Source organism: Berghia stephanieae, chromosome 3 (genome assembly GCF_034508935.2).
Source record: "Berghia stephanieae isolate SIO BIC M18660-M18661 chromosome 3, UCSD_Bste_1.3, whole genome shotgun sequence".
NCBI classification, from domain to species: Eukaryota; Metazoa; Mollusca; class Gastropoda; order Nudibranchia; family Aeolidiidae; genus Berghia; species Berghia stephanieae.
In genome coordinates this window covers 80,181,453-80,186,772 of record NC_088362.1, presented here as the reverse complement: position 1 = coordinate 80,186,772, position 5,320 = coordinate 80,181,453, and the positions used below count along the sequence as shown (strand labels likewise).

Sequence of the window (5,320 nt, the reverse complement as noted above, 5' to 3'; positions counted from 1 at the left end):
TGTTTTGCAACTATTTACACATCTAGGTCTAGGGAATTTTTTAAAAACAACATAAAACGTTTTAAGATGTTTGGTAGGTTTTTTAAAGACCCATTTAAAGTGTTTGGTCGGTAGGGGACGGGGCATGCAAAAATGCCCTTCCCTCACAGACCTACCTGTTTTCAGGGCACAGTGGAAATAGGCTTCCTAAGTCGTGACGTAATCCTGCGCAGCAACGCATGGCAACAAACCGGCTGGCTCTAAACAGTCGAGAAAAATGGCTGACACGAACTCTATTTCCATCACCGCCCTTATGAAATACTTCTCCAATGAGCATAAAAGTGTCTCGCGAGGTGAAAATCATCATCTCAGTCAGGTCATGTTTTGACTTCACTTACTCAGATGGCTTGATGTTCGGCAAAGTTCAAGCCAGCATGAAGAATAAAGAGTATTCTGTGAAGGTAAGTCATTTCGTCTTCTCATTCTCACTCTCAAAATCTCACATCTCCGTAAAACTACTGTTGGACAATAATCAGTTTACTTTGAGTTTAGGCAGATTTAGTATATCCAATGGAAAGATTTAACTGTTTACGTTCGATTTTAGTTAGTGAGAGAGAGAGGGAGTCATTGAATTATTGTGTTTTTATCTTATGGACCACGGACTTTGAGTCTTTGAGGTCTTAGTCTTAGTCTTGCTTCGCTAATTTTCGTTGCTATTGACTATAGTCTACTTCATACTATTTAGTATCGTGTTGTAACCTTTATTATAATACTCATATGAGCATCACAATCACCAATCACGCTAGACATTTTATCATAATACTTCATGTGGGGCAGCGTGGATCAGCGGTACGGTTTTTGCTTCGTACCCGAAAGGTACCGAGTTCGTTCACCCGCCGCTGCGCTGTGTGGCCTTGAGCAAGTCACCTCGCCCTAGCTCAATTTGCGGCGCTGCACCGCGGTTATTCCAGTCTTCCCTGGGAATAGACCCTAGAGATAAATTTCCTCTATGGGATGAATAAAGGATTTATTTAGACCAGTGTTAGTCACGGTAAACTAAATTTCCTATTGGGTTAAGGTGTAATGTAAATGTTGCTGCTTGAAACTCGAAGAAATCAATAACATTGTGAAATTGAATGTGAACTTCAATTTAATATACGAAAACAGATAAAATGGACGTTTCGGGTTTCCCCCTTATCAACAAAGCAAGATGAATGAAAGAATCACTTAATTTGTTTTTTTAATTGAGTTTTTATACAGCGTAATATCCACTAAATGTGCTCAAAGTGCTTTACAAGGGGTCCCTGGCCAACAGCAACATTTAACATGTAAGACGGGACATGATGCCTGTTGGGCGATATTACAATTTTTTCGGACAGAGACAACGCTGTTAACGGCCAGGTACTCATTTGACACCTGAGTACGGTGAGAAATTGTGAGTAAAGAGCCTTCTCCAAGGACTCAACTATGCGCCGAGCGAGGCCCAAACCCAGGACCTTCTGATCTGAAAGCGAGTGTCATACCACAAGACCACAACAGACGTTTAATTAGTTTGTTTGTTTTTTGCCTATTGAGCATGGTCGCAGCTCTAAATTTGAATCTTTTATTCTTTTACTTCCACAGATCTATCTTGATGATGCCTTGGGTTGATTCAGTCCAAAACTAATTTGTGTGGTTTTATTTAACAATGTTAATGACATTGAACATACATTGATACAACAATGCCATAATTTGTCATGTTTATCATGTAAAATCATGTATGGACCTACAAAACCATTATTTTGAATGGTGATTTGATGATGATGAACAAAATATGTGTGTTGTACAAAATAAATGGCAAAGCTAACAAAATGCAGTCTCCTTAATAAGAGGAGACTGGGGATTGACAAGTGCTGCAACAAATTGAAAAATAATATCAGATGTTTCTCTTAACATGGTTGGAATATATGAGAGGATGTTAACATTTTTCAGTCTTTCATTAGCTTTTTCAACATGAATTCTACATGAAGCAATTTCTTTTGTTAATAAAATCTCATTTTCAGTAAATTTATTATGTAAAAAGGAAGGAATATTTACAGTTACTCCTTGAGGTAAAATATCTTGAATCAGGATGGGGTTTTACCTTGATTACCTTTATCTGCTAAAATTAAATCTCCAGGGCTTAAAATGAAAAGTTTTAGTAATCCACAATTTTGTACAATGACCTTATCCGAGACAGACCCTGGATACAGTTTAGAAATAAAATTTATCACACCATTTGGACTCAGACCAACAAGAGCTTTAACAGAATTCATGGACCTATAAGAATAAATTAAGAGTTGTTTATCCATTTCTTTAGGAATAGCAATTTGGTCATCTGTACAATCAATGATCATTCTGCAATTTGGAAATCTTAAAAATGATGATGGAGCTGATAGTTTATTTTTATGTCTAGAAGGGCATGTAACCTTCATAACATTTTCAAAGAGAAGCTTATGGCTTATGTAAAACATGAATAAAAGTTTGTATAATATTTGTTATAGTACTTTCACTAACGCTAAACAATTGTGAAATATGAAGGTTAGCGTAGTTCTGTCTAAGTTTCATCAGTGTAATAATGAAAATTTTGTCTTTTAATGCAACTGTCTCTTCCTGAACTTCCCATCCACTATAATAAATAATGTTACCTCTAAAGCACTCAACATATTGAACATAAATATTAAATATTTTAAAACAATGTACACCTGTCTCCATTCGAAGAACTTTTTCTGTAAGGCTTGAAACAGTGTAAGTGCGTTGAATCTAACTTAGTTGGGTTTTTTAAAGCTAGCTATTTCCTTATTTTTGTCTGTAATTTCTTGTTCTTGAATTAAATTTGTTGTTCTATTTAAAATATCCTCACTTGTTCTACAATCTGTTTTTTTTAAAAGATGGAATCATGTGATGATGGTGACGAGAGTTGAGATGATGATGAGGGAGAAGATAATGAGGATGATGATGAGGAGGAAAATAATGATGATGAGGAATCTGGTTTTTTTAAAGGTGTGACTTTGTGATGATGATGAAGAGAGTTGAGCTGATGATGATGATGATGATGATGATGATGATGATGATGATGATGATGATGATGGTGGTGGTGGTGGTGGTGGTGGTGGTGGTGGTGGTGGTGGTGGTGGACTTCTTGATGTTGGTGCCAATTGAGATGGGGTGGGAATTCCTTGTGTCACTTTTCTTTTCTTTCTTTCTGGCTCTCATGGAAACAATTTATTTTTATTTCTGTCAAACCATTCAGGGAGGTTGGCTTTGTCACCATCTCTGAAATGACAAGAACACACTCTTGATGATGATGTTGGATCTTTTGTCCTTTCTCCTGAAATGAAAAGATTAAAAAAAAAACAATAATTCTGTTGGGCATATTGGGTATATTATTAAATTTGATAAGTACTTTGTTTTAGACTATCTTGTTTGACACCAGCTCAATGCATGATAAATCAAAGGTGTGCAAGAGACTAGGTTACTGGTGGGTCTCTCGCCTGTCTTTTATGAAATCGCACATTCAGCAAAATGTCGCACTTCCTCATTACTTCTTTTGATGATTTTGACTAGGTATATATAAAAATATGAATTCTTAAATTTACACAGTTAAAGTTGATCTTGGGGTTGAGTGTGGCAAGACTGGCGTTTTCTCTTTATTTCAGTCAGTACTGTACTGGACAGTGCGGTGATGGAAACTTTGGAGTGTCAACAATCGGGCACAGGTAAAGGAGAGAGGTCCCTGCCGCCATCTTGCTTTGTTCACACAGAGTTGCCACCTCGGCTGTCGGGGAGGGGAGGCATGGCAGAGAATCAGAGAAACTTTCCAAAAAAAAAAGAGGAAAGTATGTGTGTTTTTGTGTGTGTGAGAGAGAGAGAGAGAGAGATATCTGCGTGAGGGGAGGGGTGGGGGGGGGGGGGGGAGAGGTTGCGTTATTTTATTTATTTATTTTCATTTTGCCATAAAGGTATCGAGTTTAAAGTAAGATTTTAACAAATATTTTCTTCTCTTTCTTCTTGTTCTCCTTTTTTAAAAAAATATCACTTATCAGTAGAACTTAACTCTCATTCAGTTTATCAGCCTTAACATCAAAACGATTGAGATATCATTTTTGCTTCAACTTCAATAAAAATCTAGTTTGGAATGTATTTTTATTTATAATTTCGTGCAATTGTACACTTTAATCATAAAATATAGGTCTACGTAAGCTAGAACTTGACCTAGATCTGGACTACGAACTCTATCAAATGTTCGACGAGGCGTGCGTGCTTACCTGACTAAAGTGATCCACTTTTTCTTCAATTTTTTGTCTGCCTGTCCATTTGGAAATCTGTAAAACTTGCAGGAGTGACTCTCTGACTGGTGTAGACAATCTGGTACAAAACACTGGACCATATTTAAGATAAAAATTGTTTTTTGAGCGATTTTCCAATTAATCCTTGCCCGGACCAAGCACGGATTTTTTTTGTTTAGAGCCAGCCGATTCGTTGCTAGGCGGACGTGACGTCAGACTGTGGAATCCTATTCAACACCGATTTGACAATTGTTATGCCTAAATATAGAAAAGTGAGTGGAGGCACTTATGTTGGTAACAACAAGATATGAAGTGAGTAGAAAAGTGCCAGAAGACAATAGAGAATAAAAAGTTTTTTCGCGGCGGTGGTGGGGTTTGAACCTGCGACCTTATTGGTACGACAACTCCGCCTGGCAGGTGAGAGCGTGGCTCTACCGTGTGAGCTATCCACGAACACAAAATATTCGTTATTCGCGATGGTGGCGAACGAATCGGCGATCTCAAGAAGTGGGTGAGAGAGGGATCTAGAAATGACTTTGAGTTTGAAACGAATATTTTGTGTTCGTGGATAGCTCACACGGTAGAGCCACGCTCTCACCTGCCAGGCGGAGTTGTCGTACCAATAAGGTCGCAGGTTCAAACCCCACCACCGCCGCGAAAAAAAATTTTTATTCTCTATTGTCTTCTGGCACTTTTCTACTCACTTCATATCTTGTTGTTACCAACATAAGTGCCTGCTCCACTCACTTTTCTGAATTAAAAATTCACCCCATACACCGGAGCATACTCAATGTCTCAATCGTTTCTATGTTATATGTTTGTGATGAGAATATTGGCTATTAAGCTTAACTGCTGGTCAAAATTACTTCGCGATGGTGGCGAACGAATCGGCGATCTCAAGAAGTGGGTGAGAGAGGGATCTAGAAATGACTTTGGGTTTGAAACGAATATTTTGTGTTCGTGGATAGCTCACACGGTAGAGCCACGCTCTCACCTGCCAGGCGGAGTTGTCGTACCAATAAGGTCGCAGGTTC

General features: G+C 38.2%; 1 long non-coding RNA gene across 1 annotated transcript; it reads right to left on the bottom strand.

Moving 5' to 3' along the window:
* Positions 1–2,689: 2,689 nt before the first annotated feature.
* Positions 2,690–4,492, bottom strand: LOC144968569 (uncharacterized). The gene is made up of 2 exons (XR_013644607.1): positions 4,266–4,492; positions 2,690–3,328 (listed from the first exon to the last, which is right to left on the bottom strand). It is a non-coding gene; the product is annotated as an uncharacterized LOC144968569 (long non-coding RNA).
* Positions 4,493–5,320: the final 828 nt, after the last annotated feature.